Consider the following 19,708-nt stretch of genomic DNA (forward strand, 5'->3'; position numbering starts at 1 on the left):
ACACCATTTTCTCTCTCATTTCCAGAGTATCTCGTCACGATTATATACTACACCAAATTCTAGATTTTATTTATCCGCTCGTCTTAACCAACAATCACCCCGGTGTAATAGAAGAAGTCAACGAGCTTCGCGCTCGGGTAGTGGCTTTGGAGAATATGTTGCAGAGGTTACAAACACCAGCAGCAGCACCCGCAGCATAACCAGTACCATCATCATTAACGCCAATAGTACCATTACCACCCCCAACCACAACTGCGTCATAAACCTCAACTTTACAATCTGTCCCACGAGCACCAATGTCATACGCTCTGTAGATACCAAAGAATACCAACAACAACAACAAACGATGAAGTATTGATTCATAATTTCATTGAAGAAACATTATGCGATGATTATGTAGTCTCTAAAGTCTTAGAAATTATCTACTCTAGCCCTAACCATAAATCAGATGAGTGAACCAAAATGATAGGAGGAAGAGTAGAAACCCTGACAAGAATGGTGCGTGATTTACTTGTTTTACCAACAGCATCAGCAGTACCATTAGCATCACCAGCATAGTCACTGCCGTCAGCATTGTCAGAATTAGCAGCACCTATAACATCACAAGCTCCGTCAGTTCAAGAATCACCGTGGACATCATTACTAATCAACAACGCGTATAATGAAGTATTGATCACAATAGTGAAATACTCTGTGAAGATTATGTAATCTCTAATGTTAGAGATTATTCATTTCTAACTCCAGCCTAAGATCAAATGAACTTAATTTAGTATTAATTCATCAAATCTGTATTACATCTGAAGAAAATATACACATGTATATTTTCATAAAGACTGTAATAAATTTCTTTTGTACAAAATATTAATTACGAAATTTTTTTTTAACGGGTAGGTAATACTCAAGAGATATATAAAATTCACAATTAATATGTTACATTCTTCGAATCTAATTCAGCAATCATCAACTATACTCACTATTGTCATAACAATATACATTCTTTTATAGAAATCAAAATAACCATACTCATTCAAATTCAATTACATATTCTGATTTTGAAATCGTAAAATTTAATTCGAGATATAGCTAAAAATCATCACTCTTAAATCCTTACATCTTGCAAAGCTATACTTTGACTTCAAAACTGTGTTAGAACATCATAGGTATATTAACGATTACAATCTGTGTCCAAACCCTTCGAAATTCCTGAAGACGCTTCAAATAATGAACAATCGAGATGATGATCCAACCACATGTTACCCACAGTATACACCTGAAAAACTCTCAAAACTAAAGTCATAGTTTAACACGTATCCGTGTCAGACTCTTTGGCATTTATTTAGCAAAAATGTCCTTTCAATTCCTTACCTAAGTAGACAGTTGTGTCATAGCTCCACAAGTCAACTTCGACTTTTCAATTAAAACGGTCTTATTATAATCTCGATATATACGATGCCCTTTCGCCATCGTTATCGAAGAACCGTTTATGTCCCACCACATTAGCAATAAACTTACCAACAATTTCACTGATCTTTGATTTTCAGAAAAATCGATATATTCATTAGAACCCTATCATATACTCATCCGCACTTTGTAACAAGAATTGCCATACCAATTATTGAGAATCAGTAATCAGTATTTTGAAATCTTGCAGCATGTCTACATCAACAGTTATATATACATATAATGTCTACCTCCAAGACTTACATACTTCGAATGTGAAGTTTCTGAAAAACGCCTAAACTACGAACTAGTTCTCGAAATTTTAAAAAATGCTGATGAAGCAGGAGAAACTGTCAACGATCTTAACAGTAAAAAGTTTGATGATAAAAAATAGTGTGTTGGCAAAACTCGGAAAAAGAGAAGGTTTGGAACTGGAAAACGGATTGAGCAAAGTATGAAGGAGGCTGTGGACAAATCACAAAGACTAAACCTACCTTCAAAGAATCCAAATGATTCAGTATCCTCATTATCAAATACCTTGCTCCTGACTCTAAACCCTTCTGGATAATATTCTTCATCATCCTCTTATCTTAAATATTCTAAGATATCATCATATCTTTCATTATAAATATCCTCCATATTTTTGAAGATATTTTCATAACTATTCTTAACTGAAATCTTTTATCTCTTCGCGATATCAATGATACATTATAAAGGAAACTATATTAATTTCTAAATTCTGAAAAATTCGAATTTAAATTATGAATGTTTTTGAAGTAGTATTGGGAACTGAAGCATGAGTTAGTATAATATAATGACACTTGATCAACGTGATTATATTACAGTAAGTCATGCTGAGTTTCTAATGGAACGTGATGATTCACATATTATAACGTCATCATGTGCCATGTTACACGACTCTTACATTCTACCTAATCTCCAAACATATCGAGAACATATTCTTTCTGATAATTCTATCTTTTCTCTTGAATTTTGGTAATTTGACAAATCAAGATCGTGCCATTTCAATTTTACTCTTAGAACATTAACTATGTTCATTCCGAAATTCATATCTACGAAATCTGGACCATTATATACGGTGCTTAATCGCAAGAAGAGGAAATGAAAGAATGAAGCTCTGAAATAGAAATAGGAGTATAAATCGCAGCAAATAGAATGGAGCATTAACTGTAGATGACAATGATTATAGAAGACAGAAGCAGGGACTTGGAAATATAAGGGAAGATATAAAGCCCAATGACAACCCGAAAATTATAAACCATATATATCGATGCATATAGCAATATAAAGACACGGGAGAACTAAAAACACTATAAAACCAAGAGTATAGTAGAAGTAAATAGATTCTTTCGGCGGCAGATAAAAAAGAAGAACGACGGATATGAAAGTGAGGAGTATATCAAGAATCAGCACTGGATGGAGCATATTGACAAATACTTTAAAATATGAGTTGAGGGAGAAAGAATAGAAGGTGTGAGTTGTAAGGAAACGAAGATGGTGGATTTATAGTGAAGTACTAGACAGAACAATCAGGACAGATCATCGCATTTAACCAAAGAGGATTCTAATTTCCTTAATTATCGAAGAACCCAAATCTTATGATGAAGATTTCCTCTAAATCTGAAAATCAACCGTGACTACGTCACTGGTTAAAACGAATCTGCATTTATTCATTTCACTCTTTTGTGATAGCTTCACTTATACTCTTCGCGTAATCAAATTGTTTTATCTATATTACTCAATGATTATAAAACTCTATTTATCAACTCATATTCATCATGAAAACATTTTTATGGTTAGCCATGACGATCTCGATCAAATTTCGGGACGAAATTTATTTAACGAGTAGGTACTGTAACTACCCGGATTTTTCCGATCATTTTATACCTATGAGATTAATATTTACATAAATTAAACCTTACCAACATGATAAGCAATCCAAATTGTTGAGACTTGTGTTTTTGAAAAGAGTTTTACACAACGTTTGACCGTCCAATTTGACCGATGATATCACGAACTATATAACATACGATAATTATACGTTTGTGTATATATATGTATTTATATATATTTAACATGATTTAAGGATGGTTTAACATCTCATTGTGTACTAATGACAATGAGTTATAAGTATATTTTGAAACTACTAACTTAAGTTTTCAAAACGATAACTATACGTAACGTTCTTTGACTTAAAACTTATAAGGTTTATACATGTATCGTATATATAATGTATTTAATTACTTTTTAAGGACTTAAATACATAAAACAATATAATTATATTCACAAAAGATAGCTATATTTGAATTCTCGTTCCGTTTCCTCAAGATTTCTATACGTATATCTAGGGTATATGTACCCGTATCATACCCAGCTTCTATACGTATTTACTATTGGTATATACACATAAAATCAACATCCTAATCAACATTATTACTGCCCTAGATATGAGGTAACTAGAATTTGTCAAGTAGTATGAATTATTAGTAAGAAAACAAAATTAGGAATCCTTTTCTTTCTTTATAAACTAAAAACGTTTTTATAAATGAACACCATTTCTTCACTCCATTTTCTCATACCTACACCCTCATTTCTCTCTCAAAATACTCCTAACTTCATACTTGATCATCTGCAAGCATTTTCCCCATCATTTAGCTTCAATTACAAGCCTTAAACACCATAAGAAAACTCTTTCAAGAACATATCAAAATAACCACCCATTTGAAGAAGTATACTTCCAACCTTTTGATCTAACTCCACCACTCTTTGATTCCAAGATTTTTTCTTATCTCTTACAGTAACTTTGTCCAAGTAACTTGAGGTAGTAACCTTGTTCATAATTTTATTCGATTCATATTTATATAGCTATCTTATTTTATGTTGTAAAATTTTAACAACAAGAACATAGTTTGAATGATTTCAGACTTGTTTGCAAACAAAATAGATCCTTCTAACTTAACTTTTAAAACACTTCAAGACCTGTAATATATCATAATGATATGCTAACTTAACAAGATATAACTTGGTTTTACAAAGAACATCTTAAAAACTGAATCTACATCGTCGGAGTGCAACCGGGGCTGTTTTGGGTTGGATAATTAAAAACCATCTTGAACTTTGAATTGGAAGTTCATGTTCTGAAAAAATGATATTTATTATGAATATGTTAACACATAAAAATTTCATGGTTTAACTCAAAGTGTAAGTATTTTTAGAAAAATGATCATTAAATGTTGTTTTTATGATGGAAAATGATCACTTTCATAAGTTTCACCAAAGTTTGACCTATAACCTATGATTTCGAATACAAACTAAGGTATTTTCAGTTCATATTCTTAAAATTTGACTCGATCCAAGGAAGTGGCAAGTTGAACAAACAAAAACGGAGTTGTAATGAAGAAACTACGACTAAAACAAGATTGGGTATCCGAAGCTAGTTTAGCTACGAAAATATTTGGAGAAAAAGTAAATTAATCATATCTTTTCTAATTAATATGATATTTTATATATAATTACTTATGATTTGATTTTATATATTTCAGGACCACCCGTAAACAACACGAGAAGATTAATCATAAGACCTCATGATTGTACGCAACACGTCATTTGACAACACGGTACTTTATGTACGCAACACGTCATTTGACAACATGGTACCATGGGTCGAGATTAATTCTGATCAATACGAATACGATGGGGTCTTTATTTATTTTATTTAAGCAACTAATTGTGGACCACTAACATCGGACTGCTAACTACGGACTAAGAAAATATTAAAAGTATTAAAAGTATATATATATGTAACAATTACCTAAAAAGAAAATATGTTGATATATTATATATATGGTTAGGTTCGTGATATCTATCGGAGACTAAGTCGAATTAAATACCTTCAAGGCAAAAGTGAGTTTCATTTGCTCCCTTTTTAATTGCTTTTGCAATATATATTTTTGGGCTGAGAATACATGCGCTGCTTTTATAAATGTTTACAAAATAGACACAAGTACTTAAAAATATATTCTACGTTGAGTTGTACCACTGGCATATTTCCCTGTAGCTTGATAACTATTATTTACATGGGTATTGTAAACGCGAATCCTGTTGATAGATCTATCGGGCCTGACAACCCCAACCGGACTGGACGACCAGTATTCAACGGTTGCACAGTACTTCGTTTTCAGTGATTACACTTGGTACAGTGTAGTGAGATTTCATAATAAAGGGAATATGCGACGTTGATTAAATGTTAAGTATGGTTACCAAGTGCTCAACCACTTAGAATATTTTTATTAAAACGTTTATGTATATGAAATCTTGTGGTCTATTACTATTACGGAAATGATTGATTATGATAAACTAATGAACTCACCAACCTTTTGGTTGACACTTTAAAGCATGTTTATTCTCAGGTATTAAAGAAATCTTCCGCTGTGCATTAGCTCATTTTAAGGATATTACTTGGAGTCATTCATGACCTACTTTGAAAGACGTTGCATTCGAGTCGTTGAGTTCATCAAGATTAATATTAAGTCAATTATAGTTAGATGTAATATGAAATGGTATGCATGCCGTCAATTTTTGATGTAAAGAAAGTTTGTCTTTTAAAAACGAATGCAATATTTGTAAAACGTATCATATAGAGGTCAAATACCTCGTGATGTAATCAACTATTGTGAATCGTTTATAATGTATATGAACGGGTCCTTTCAGTTTCTAAGAATAATGTATTTTATTTTAATGCTATTCCACGTGATGGTATTTTTGAAATTGATATGCATGGTGTGATCTCAAATAATAATTCAGTATATACCTGTACTGCCAAACGAGTTAAGCAAGACTTGAATAATACCTATCTATGGCATTGTCGTCTTGGTCATATAAACAAACAACGCATTTCAAAACTCCAATCTGATGGGCTTTTGGAATCAACTGGCTCTGAGTCATTTGATGTATGCGAGTCATGTTTATGTGGAAATATGACAAAGGCTCCTTTCTCCGGTTTAGGTGAAAGAGCTAAAGATCTTTTAGGACTAATACATATTGATGTATGTGGTCCTTTTAGAACTATGTCTAGAAATGGTGAATCATACTTCGTTACATTTACTGATGATTATAGTAGATATGGTTATGTTTACTTGCTGAAACATAAACATGAAGTTTTTGAAACATTCAAAATCTTCTAAAATGAAGTAGAGAATCAACTTGGAAAGACCATTAAAGCCCTTCGCTCTGATCGGGGAGGGGAATATATGAGTCAAGAGTTTTTGGACCACCTGAAGAATTGTGGGATTGTCTCACAGTTCACTCCACCTTACACACCACAGCACAATGGTGTGTTGGAACGGAGGAATCGAACTTTACTTGATATGGTTCGATCTATGATGAGTCTAACTACTCTACCAATGTCTTTTTGGGGTTATGCATTAGAGTCTGCTGCACGCTTACTCAATATGGTTCCAACCAAGAAGGTAGAAAAGACACCATATGAATTATGGCATGGAAAGAGTCCTAAGTTGTCTTATTTGTAAGTCTGGGGTTGTGAAGTGTATGTGAAACGTGACACTTCAAACAAGTTAGAACCCAGAGGTATCAAATGTCACTTTGTGGGATACCCAAAAGAAACAATGGGTTACTACTTTTACTACCAAGCTGAAAACAAAGTGTTTACTGCTCGTTTTGCTGAATTCTTTGAAAGAGATCTTCTCTTACAAGAAGTTAATGGGAGTAAAGTAGATCTTGAAGAAATTCAAGAATCACAAAGTAACATACCTTCTGAAGGCACTAGCCAACCGCACGTTGAAGCTGAACATACTGTTGGTGAGCCAGAACGTGTTGCACCTGTAATTCGTAGATCTAGTAGAACTCCTCATCAACCTGAGAGATTAAATCTTCTGATTAATTCAGATGAATTTCATCTAGGGGATTATGATGAACCCTCTAGCTACCGTGAGCCCATATCAGGTTTAGAATCTGAAAAATGGCGAGATGCTATGGATATAGAGATGCAGTCCATGAAAGAAAATCAAGTATGAGACTTGATTGATCTTCCACCCAATTGTAAAACAGTTGGATGTAAATTGGTCTTTAAGAAGAAGGCTGACATGGACGATAATGTAAACACTTTTAAGGCTCGGTTGGTGGCAAAAGGTTATACTCAAACTCAAGGAATTGATTATGAGGAAACTTTTTCACCAGTCGCGAGCATTAAATCAATTAGGATACTTATTGCCATAGCTGCTTTTCATGATTATGAAATATGGCAAATGGATGTCAAAACCGCTTTCCTAAATGGCGACCTAAGCGAGGACGTATATATGGTTCAGCCGGAAGGGTTTGTAAATCCAAAGCATCCTAATAAAGTATGCAAGCTTTTAAAATCCATTTATGGATTAAAGCAAGCATCCAGGAGCTGGAATCTTAAGTTTGATCAGAAAATCAAAGAGTTTGGTTTTTCTCAAAACCAAGATGAGCCCTGTGTTTACATTAGAGCTAGTGGGAGCAAAGTTGTCTTCTTGATCTTGTATGTTGATGACATACTACTTATTGGAAATGACATTTCAACTTTGCAAGATGTCAAATCTTGGCTTGGAAAATGTTTTGCCATGAAAGATCTTGGAGAAGCTAAGTATATTCTAGGAATCAGGATCTATAGAAATAGATCCAAAAGGGTTATTGGTTTGAGTCAAAGTACATACATTGACAAAATCTTACGAAGATTTAACATGCAAAACTCCAAGCGCGGAGCATTGCCCATGCAAAAGGGCATAACCTTAAGCAAGTCTCAAAGTCCCATCACACCTAATGAGATAAGACGAATGAAATGTGTCCCATATGCTTCGGCTATAGGATCCATTATGTATGCTATGTTATGTACTAGACCTGATGTCTCGTTAGCTTTGAGTTTGACGAGTCGTTATCAACAGAATCCAGGTGAAGAACATTGGATTGCTGTTAAGAGCATTCTAAAGTATTTGCGGAGAACTAAAGATATGTTCATGGTTTACGGTGGTTTGGAAGAAGAGTTGAGTATTAGATGTTATACAGATGCTAGTTTCGAAACTGACCGAGATGATTCTCGATCCCAGTCAGGGTATGTCTTTGTCATGAATGGCGGGGCAGTTGATTGGAGAAGCTCAAAGCTGAGCACAGTTGCACAATCTACAATGGAAGCAGGATACATTGCTGCCTCAGAAGCTGCTCAAGAAGCTGTCTGGATTAGGAAGTTCATTGCTGAACTGGAAGTAGTTTCCAGCATTGAATCTCCTATGGAAATATACTGTGATAATTCAAGTGCTATTATACTTGCGAAAGAATCACGTGTACCTAAAGGTAGCAGACACATTCTTTGAAAGTTTGACTACATTCAAGAAGTCGTTGAGATGAATGATATTAGTATTCTTAAGGTTCATACAGATGATAATGTGACTGACCCGTTCACGAAGCCCATAACACACAACAAGCATGATGATCATGCTAGTAGTATTGGACTTCGTTATGCTACTGATCTTTTTAATTTATAATTTAGTATTTGGATATTTTTGGAACATTAAACAGTTTTATCATAATGAATTGATATATTGATGGTATGATCATTTCCATTTATATCACTGTGTTCTATATTAGCATGTTTAATCCATGAATAATTGTTGATTATTCAAAATCTCCATAATCAATCATGTTATGGGAATAACATGAATTAAGGTTAATATGAATGTTGGTTATATTTATTGATGATAAATAGTTAACTTGCATAGACCAAATTCATATGTATTCATTGATGATGGATATTGGAATGACCCAACCGAGATATCACTACATGTATCGTTGTCAGTAGTGAATCTTTTAGTGATTATGTTTTTATGTCCTTAGACTTGAGATGCACGCCGGTTTCGATGTGTGAAATATTGTACTTTGATATGGTTAAATGTTGTCCTGAATAAGGCTGTAATAAAGGCCATTATTGGGTATAATATAAAGCTCGTGAGAGACACGTGTATGCAATATTGGATTTGTTCCTCCAAAATGTTTGGAGTTAGATACTTTTGAGCTCCTCGATGAATGAATAAGATATTTGTGTGGCCGCACCCAGATGTAATTAAGATGATACTTAATTAATTTGGTGATCTAATTTATTTCTAAGATCGAGAAATAAAATTGTTAAACAAATGAGAATGACCGATGATCCATATCTCAAGTTTAACTAAAGTATCTGAAACAAAAGGACGAATGACATTTAACACTTACTATAAGCAGTTCTGAGAAACTACCCTTACGTAAATTTAGGGACAATGACCTGTTGCTAGACGGTATTCATTGTTTGTATAGTTACTTGGTGTTGTGCCATGCACAAGTGGGAGTCTGTAAGATTAATGTGCAAGGTACAACATATAACTATATGGCTAAATTTATTTGAGCATTCGGAGTCACACACATATACATCTAGACGTCAAATGAAATATATATATATGATGTATATATATAATCAAGTAACAAAATAAATGCAATTTTGTTTGTCAAAATAAATGTCAATTCGTTGGTGGCAAACAAAAGTTAATGCAAAAGTGAAAAACAAAAAGGAAAAGCTAAAGATAAGATATGAAATTGTTAGTGACAATTTCTTTTCAACCAATTTTAAAGTTGATTACTTACTCCATAATATAGAAATTAATAATGTTATTTTGCTCCATCAGTTGATTATCAACTGACTAAAAGTATACCACTTTATTACATATATATATAGATATATGTGGCCTTTGGTTTTAAAAGAGAGAGTCAAGGAAAGAAAATAATAGGGTGATCTATTTTTTGTTGTCTTTGTTCAACGTAAACAAACACAAATAAAACTTCAAGTTTCTTTTGATTCATTTTGAGAAGTCTTAATATATATACGGAGTATCATTATATTAATTGTCTCACACAATTAATCAAGGGTTGATTAATTTGTTACTTGAGTTTGGACTATCATCCATTGGCGATTGTTTGAAGTGTAGTGTGGACTATCCAAAGAGACGGTCATACTATTGATCGTAAGTTTCTCTCCTACAATCCGTTTCTTCAGGAAAGGTATATCGTTTACTCACTTTGTGAATTTATATATTTTGATAATTATTAGTGGTGTAACTGGATCTAATGGAACCGTTAATCGTGTGCATGTTTTGTAATGTAAATATATTTACTTTTAACTGTCCGCTGTGTTATCTGAATATAAAAGTACACACGGTTTTCCATCACCATATTCATACAATACCTACGTATACACTATCCTCTATCATTCAGTTTGGTTTGGTTCTCAGTAACATTTATTAATGATATATAAGCCAATGAAACTAAACTAATTAAAAAGCATAGTACAATAGAACATAACAAAGTTTAACATACCACTGGTTTAGAATATTCTAGACTATCCAGATCCATTGAAGATCCCAATCTATTATTTTGTCTTCTCCACTTGTCTATTGAACTCCACTTAAAAAACCCTCCACCTCCCATAAATTTGGGCATTCGTTTATTTCCAAAAGCATAGCTGGAGATCCTTGAATTGACTGGATCTTTGAAAAGTGGTTAGCGCTAAGATTATATAAATATAAATGTAGGTAGAATTTGATTACATTTTGGTAAGCTTGTTATATTGTTTCCTTCTAGAATCAATCTCTCTGTTGACATTAGATTACTGTACTGACTAGTCGTTTGGGAAAAAATCGTTAAACAAATTGGAGTGTGAATTCAAGCATCGTAAAAGCAAGCACATATTTCAACATATACAAGGGAGGCAAGTAAGTGTGGAAATTTTCGTACGTTTACACAATTGGTCATATCCAGCAAGACTAGTTCATTCAGGCGTGCAATAGCTTTCTTATGAACTCTATCACATTTTGAGCATCTTACATGTGGAAATCTTCATCGATTTCAATCAAAGAAAATAACTAAAATTTTAATTTAAATAAAGAATATTATATTAATTTTAATTGAATTTTAATTGAACAAGGGACCTATTCTGCAAATAAAACTTTTGGTTTTGAAGCATACACATATAACAAAAGTTGAGGGATGTTTACTTTAACTTATTAAAAACTACATCGCTAAAAACCTTACACACTGCAAAACTAGAATATCGGTACTCCGATGGATTCATCTGTATTTCCGAATATCGGTAAGTTAATCTTTAATTTGGTTCAATTCTTTCATATAAGCGATATGTTTGAAAAGATTTGATTTCTGTCTTCATTCCTATTCGACTTTTTATCTTCTTTGATTTAATTCTGTAATTCACACATTTATTTTTCCAATTGAATTTGTAGATCCTGGCTCAATAATTTGATTAGTTATTGTTGCTATACCTTAATTAGAGATTTATTCGAAAAATATCCAAGTAACCGAAATTATTACTATCAATTTATTAGAAGCCCTAAACATAAAGCAGCAGATTTGAATCGATTGTTTTCGGTTTTCGAATAATTATACATTGTTTTTTTTTTTTTTACGAGGAACCCCTACTACGAACGGGCACATTGGCCCCCCGCAGCGGGTAAACCCCGGGTAAACGGCAAGCCAACCCTCCACCGCTACCAGGTAAAGCATCCTCGGGCTATTGGTCTCTTAAGTTCGCCCCAAGCGTTTGAAGTGCCTTGAAGGGAATCGAACCCGTGACCTCACCTTCATTGAAAGTGTTGGTGGCCATCCAAGCTATGCCTGGATGGTTTAATTATACATTGTTTACAGGTCATTTTTTCTATAATAGTATTTGCATCAATTGAACTGGTCTAGGATTAAAAGATGTGTCACAGTGAAAGCGAAACTGTAATTAGTTGAAAATTGATAAAAGATAGAGGTAGAACCAGTTTTTCTAATTGAAGAACTGATAAAACAATAAAAATTAATTATTGGCACTAGTTATAAGTCTGCAGGTATAAGTAAAAGGATCCTGTTATTGGTCAACATTAATTCCTCATTCTGTACTTAGTTTCAAGTATCCTTGGCCTGCAGCTTGCTTTTGGGTGGTAATATTTCTTTAGGATGGACATTATTACATCCATTTAAGATTCCATTACCCTCATTCTTACCCTTAACAACCTTTTGAACCTTCTTGCTCGAATACTCACCTTTATAAGTTTTGTTGACTACTTTTTTTATTCATGCAGTCGCCTCGTTTTCTATCTTTGAGATGTGTGTTGATATCTCTACCTTTCCCTTCAATATTTCATTGCTTATATTTTGACTATCATTCCATTGTATGTTGCAAGGAGAATGTTCAATTCTGATGATTGATAGAAAATGTTACTCCGAACTATATAGTCAGGGCCATACTATTAAGAAAGTTAAGAAAAATGCTTTCAACCATCAATAATTGCAGAAAAAAAGTACTGTATTTATTTTTGTCAGGTATCCTGTTATTGACAAGTTCATTTATAATATACAGTAACAAAATTCAAGAGTATTAGCTATGTCAACTTGTTTTATGTATAATGATGAACTTGTTTTCCTTTTGAATAAACCAGTCTTTGTTTTCTTGAATAATGACAGATAACAATACTGAGAGGAGGTTTTGCCAGAGTATTTGATTGACTCGATTTTAGAGAAGCTCCCCGTTCAAGATGCTGTGAGGACACGCTTTATCAAAAAAGTGGGCGTACAAATGGACCACATTGAGTTCACTGGTTCTTGATAGACATTTCTCAGAAACATTAGCCAAAAATGAAGCGTTTGGTCATAATGGGTTTATTAGGATCACAAACCAAATCTTTAACTTTCTAAAGGGTCCTCTGTTAAAGTTACATCTTCACATACCAAACATGGTTCTTGATAGCTTCCAAGAAGTCGATCAATGGATTTTATCCTTGTCAAGAGATGATGTTAGAAAACTCGTCCTTATTAATAAAAACCGACGTTATCAACTCCCATGTTATTTATTCCGTTGTCAAGAATTGAGAATGCTAGAACTTGAAAACTGTATCATTAAACCATCACTCGATTTTCAAGGATTTCTCTATCTTGAAAATCTATTGCTCAGGAATATTGAATTTGGGGCTAACTTGCATGGAACGATCATCAACTTACCACATCTTAAGATGTTGAAACTGGTTGCATGCACCAAGTTACATCTCTCCAGTGTGTAGTTAGTTCTCATATATTCTTTTATATCGTCTTCCATATCTTTCTTTGATAACTTAAAGTCTTACTTTCACTCTCACAGTTTTCTATTGTAGAAAATATTCCCAAGTGGCTTCCACACCCAGCTAATAGTTTAAAGTTTCTCAATTTACAAAACTTCAATTTTGGTGACTTGTTTCAACTTCAAGGTGTTTTATGCATTCTTCGAAACTCACCTTACTTAGAACGAATCAATGTGACTAGTCAGATAAACTATCTTTTTCCTGTGTTTCTTTGTTGGGTGTGCTTCTATTTAAGGTAGGTACATTCAATGCAGGGTCACCCTTTTAATGTATTTTCAGGGTCTTCGTAACGTGGATTTGGATGTGAAACCAGCTTTAACTTATTTGGAAACGTCTGACTGTTTGGACCAGACATTGAACCGGTTAAAAACTATAAATATCTTTTATGTAGAAAGATCAAGACCCTTGTTGCTCTTTATAAAGCTTTTACTTGATCATTCTCCCACTCTTGAAAACATATCAATCCGACCGAGTGCAACTGCCGATGCGCATGAAAAGTACAACTTTGCTAAGGATGTTATGCGGTTCCTAAGAGCTTCCACAAAAGCAGAGCTTCTTTTCTTGGATCCATAACCATAATCATTAATAATTATAGTTGCATTGCACTTCATTTATACATATTTAAATTATATGCATTTTATAATTATATGTCATTTTTATTTTGCATGTTTTATATGTCATTTTTATTTTAATTTTCCATGTATAAAATTGGAAAGTTGGTTGATGCAGAATTCTAGTTCTCTTATGTATATAATGTTTTGATGTTTTGATGTTTTGATAAAGTCAATTATTGGTAAGAAATGAGTTTTTGGTTTACAATGATCATAATTTGAATCATGCAGCTTCACGTTGGTCAAGGGTCCTATGACAAGTTAAAACTAGTTCAAATCTGTGTATAAAATGTGAAATTTTAGTGAGCTTCACCTAAGCCTTGAAGATTCAATTAAGTACCTTTAATTAGCTCGGGCAGCTTTGTATCGCATGTCCTCGTCAGCAAGGCTACTCTTACCATATGAGTTCTTTTACCCGAATTGTAAGCGCCCTATCCGGGGGTGTTTTGTGACAATTTCAGGCAGTCACACGCAACATCTTTATTATGCACCAATATACATCAAATGGCAACACCCTTGCATAACGCAACTATACAAAGCAATCCAATAACTCAAAAGAGACACCATATTTGTCCTTAAAGTGTATGTCGTTTGAATGTTGTCATTCAATGGTTCATACTTAACTCGCTCATATAGTTCTGCAGCTCAAAATTAACTGCTGGCGAATTAAACTTCAAGACAATGAAATCAAATGAACATTGCATGATACTTGATACTTTATCAACATACATCCATGAAGCAACTATTTCATACGTTGATTTGTTTGAATGAAATATACATAATTGATCGGTTACGAATTTCGTAACGTATCAATAATACATATAAAATTTCTAGATATTGCTTATACAAACACAAATTTAATTGCATATTTACGATGAATGGAAAATAACGTTAATACACACATACATCAGATGAGAAAACAAGAACAAAAACGACAGGATTCAGATCACATAAGGACTATAGTCAAATAAAAGAACATGTAGAACAGATACCTTGTACCAAAACATCGTGCCAAGAGAAATTGATGAAGTCAGCATCACAGTTTGTTAAACTTTAGGTTCCAACCGCACAATAATCAAATGCTTAACTCACACTAAAATGATTTTCCGGTACGAAATACCTCTCCTAGTCTCGGGTTAATTTTAAATTCTGCAATATCATCACATTGAGTTTTGCCTATTTTATAATTGCTGTAGCAGCACCAGCCTCATGAGCCGGTCTGTACAAATCATGTATATTTCTCAATTAATCAAAAACAAACCACAAAAAAGTACCAAAGTTAAGTAACATTTAGGTCGCATAAAGTTGCATGAACATTTGTATCTGACAAGTCGACAAGCAGACTAGTCATGAACGATGAACCAAGAACAAGGAAAGCATCACACCCACCAGAAGGTTCCATGGCTACAACCGCTCTATCCTTTGGTACATTATCACCAAAAAACATAGATACATTAAGTCAATTAGTAAATTCAATTTGTAATTTACACATCGCTAAAATGGAAATGTTACCAGTTATTAGAATTTTTCATCGATTTCACACTCACCATCGGGTCCTTGCTTCAAATTCTGTGCTTATCCCAGCTCCAGTCAAAACAACAACCTTGTTACTGCACAGGTTACGATCAGACCATTTCATACACTGAAGAGCTTTTAAATTCAATTACAACACCAAATACGACTGCATCAGAACATACATTCTATCATCAAATTCGTACAAAAGATAGACATCTTTATCGGTTGGTGGATCTGCATCGGGGACCTTTTTAACACATCCAAAGTGGTGCCAGGAGTTGAGATCCGGCAAACCGTCTGTACATGATACCTAACAGAACCTTACAATATTTGTTAGCTGTATAAACAGTGTCTGTTGCCTTAAAATATGATAAAACATAAAAAAAAAAAAAAAAAACTATAATACAAATATGTTATATATGTTAACAATTGATAATGCGGAAATATAAATTTGTTTATTGATAATGTATTGAGTATGAGAACTAAGATGATAAACTTGAAAATAATAAAAGAGAGCAGAATGCTTTAACGACTACATTTTGTATAGATTTGGTTAAGTTTTCTGTTACAAATGAACATGATTATATACAACTAATGGCCTAACAGCTAATTCCTAGTTGGGGTATGAATCCAAACACATTTTGGAACCACTTTGACCGCTTATTTTTGCTTGTGACGACATGATGAGAATATGATTTCTCTGATCCAAAGGTCAAATACCATAAAATGTAAGTTTTTTATAGTTGTATTCTAACACTCCCCCTCAAGTTGAATAGTGGGATTTTCACAATTCAACTTGCCCAATACATCATTGAGGGGTCTTCAGTTGACTAGTCAATCACGGGCTAGTCTTCAATTTTGTTCAGCCGATTCCCGACTTGAACTCATTAGATTTGCCTCGATCATCAAGCTCCCGACATGAACACAAGCGTTATTGAACCTTTATTGGTTCGCCAAGAAGTATTCAATTTATAGACATGAACCCATTCCAACTTGGACCTTCACTGGTTCGCCTATGAATATTTAAGTTTTCAGACATGAACCCAGTCTAACTTGGACCTTGTTTGGTTCGCCTGAGATATTCAGATTCCAAATCATGAACCTAGTTCATTCTTGAACCTTGTTCAGTTCACTTGAAATATTTAAGTTTCTTTTTCTAGACATGAACCCAGTTTAACGTGAACCTTGTTTGGTTCGTCAGAAGTTTTTATGTTTCCCGACATGAACTCAGTTAAACATAAGCCTTGTTTGATTTGCCCGACATGAACCCAGCTCTATTCAACTCACGGTGACGCTAGAATCAATCTCCCCCTCACCCGTGTGTTGGATATGTACCGGAAACATTATAAAAAATAAAAGGATTAGTAACTTTTAATAACAATTTTTTCTTTCTACCAACATAGAATAATGGTATTATAATCAAACTCCCCCTTGTGCGTTGGGATTCTTTTGTAATAATTTTTTTTTGTTACGGCGAAAATTTAATATATATTTAAAGAAAACCTTCATCGAAACGATGAAGAAAAACAATACAATGAAAGAGGCATGTGAGCCTAAAAAGAAAGACATAAAATGAAGAGAAACGAAAAATAACACCCTGCTAAACCTGACAAAACATTGCTAGAAATCCCACATGATGTTGGGCCATAAAGAACCCACTTTGTAGAATGAAATTATTAAAAAGAAGGGCCGACATAAAATGGGCAATGATCAACGAGGCCTATTTTTTGGTGGGCCTATTTTTTCTTTAGTAATAATTGATCAACGATGGAGTTAAGGCGTAATTAATGGTCAAATACGGGATCTTGGTCAAAAGTAGAACTGGGATCGGGATTATATCTCATTTATTGTGCAGGAGATTTTTTGCAAAAGGTAAAAAAGTTATCTCCTCTCTTAGCAAATTTTTTAAATATTGATGATACGGTTTATTCGAGTCAACCGCGAACTCCAAAGATAGAGGCCGATTCGAGATGGCTAATCTCTAAAGAAAATAGAACAAGAAGAGACTTTTTGGCTAACACCAAACTTTTTCATTCATATTCATTCTAATAAAAAGATAACATATTTATAGTAAGAAACTAGGCTACTAACTGCAACTTCTAAACATGTCTAACCACTGAATCACTACTGGCTACAATTAATGATACTAGATCATGTTGTGGGACGTGGTAACCAACCCATGTTCGCGCATACAAACCTTTTATTTACTACTTAAACTGCCACTAATGCTAACTGTAAATAAAACTACTTCATCGTGCTTTTGTAACCAACACAAACGTCTTCTAAAATTGATGACCGTATCAATACCCACCGGTTGAAAATTAACCTTGTCCTCAAGGTTGGAGAAATCTTCCAAGGTGGTTTGCGGGGCGGTCGTATAAACGAGCACCCATTCTCGACAAACAGCCATAACTTTTTGAACCGCAACATCATCGGAATCTTCCAATCGGGTTCATGTGCAGTTTGAAGAACTACAAACTGTGGTGGTTTGGTGGTGTAACCGGAGTTGACGAGAGTGGTAACGTCACCCATGATGTGACTCGTAACATGTGGAGAACGTGTGGATACGGTACCGTGTAGTGTAGGATGAGATAAGGCGAGGAATTGAGTAACGAAGGTTTCGGTGGATGTGTTAGTGGTTATTGGAATGTAAGTTTTGGAAGGGACGTGTTCAACAGTATGTGAGACCTCCATGTAAGTGGGAATGGTTTCATCAGTTTCAATTAGTTTGGGCTTGAGGGTGGTGTTGTCGGTGCAAGGGGTTGGATAGGTGTTAACGTGATGGTAAGGTTAATGTTAAGGGATTGTTTGGGTGGTTCGAAAGCGTCGGATGTGGTGAAGGCTGTGGTTCGGGTGGTGAGTTGATTAGTAATGTTTTCAAGTTGGCGGTTCGTGGTGGCGAAATGCGACGAGAGTTGCTTGGTCATGGCTTCTAATTTACGGTTATTAGCCGCAATTCGGTGACAAACCATGTCAAGCTTAGTGTTTGTGGACTCAAAGGAAGCAATAAGAGTGTTCATTTTTTTAACGAGAGTCGCAAGGGACTCACGTTGACTCAATGAAAGCACCATTGATACGGTTTATTCGAGTCAACCGCGAACTTCAAAGATAGAGGCCGATTCGAGATGGCTTATCTCCAAAAAAAATAGAACAAGAAGAGACTTTTTGGCTAACACCATACTTTTTCATTCATATTCTGTAGAGTATGATTTCTGCTCTAATTCATGTTTATGATTATGTATGTGATCGTGTATGTGTGTATGTATATGCCGTATGTATATGTATTGTATTTATGAAGGTGAAGATGTTATGGATCTGAATATGTTGCTGTTAATCTGAATGATACAATCAGTTACAATTGTTGAGGTGTTTACAAGGTTTAGAGAGAATATGCTAAGTGTGTGAAAGTGAAGGTGTGAGGGTGAGAGTAATTGTGAAGGGTTAAGCCTAAAATATAGTCTAAGTGTGGTATTTATATGACACATACCACACTCTTACAAAAATGCTTCTAGTCTCAAATTACATCTATTTTAAAGACCTAACAATCTCCCCCTTAGATGTGATTTGAGATTAATCGTCTCTTGACTTTGAACTTTAGAGGAAGACTTGTTAGAAGGCTTGTTGATGATGCTTTTGTCTTAAATGTAAGTCAGGTTCTCTTGTGTCTTCTTGTAAGAAGTTGTTTATGGTAGTTGGTAAAGATTTGTTGATCATTTTGATATCTTGAATTGATGAGAATTCTTCTTTTGAAATTCTCATAAACTTTAAAGTTTTGGTGATGAGAAATCATGTAGTTGATGTGTTGTTGAACTAGTTGAAAAACTTCTTCTTTTGGAAGTTCTTGTCTTTGTTGATCTCATGGTTATGTTGTTGTATGTCATGTTGATGAGTTGTTGAGAATCTTCTTCTTTTGGAGATTCTCTTGATCTTTGAATATCTCCTGATTTTCTT

General features: G+C 34.1%; 1 pseudogene; it reads right to left on the reverse strand.

Moving 5' to 3' along the window:
- The window catches only part of LOC139875111 (NAD-dependent protein deacylase SRT2-like), a 54,366-nt pseudogene extending 35,538 nt beyond the window's left edge, over window positions 1-18,828 (reverse strand).
- Between the last annotated feature and the right edge of the window lie 880 nt (window positions 18,829-19,708).

Source organism: Rutidosis leptorrhynchoides, chromosome 11 (genome assembly GCF_046630445.1).
Source record: "Rutidosis leptorrhynchoides isolate AG116_Rl617_1_P2 chromosome 11, CSIRO_AGI_Rlap_v1, whole genome shotgun sequence".
NCBI lineage: Eukaryota > Viridiplantae > Streptophyta > Magnoliopsida > Asterales > Asteraceae > Rutidosis > Rutidosis leptorrhynchoides.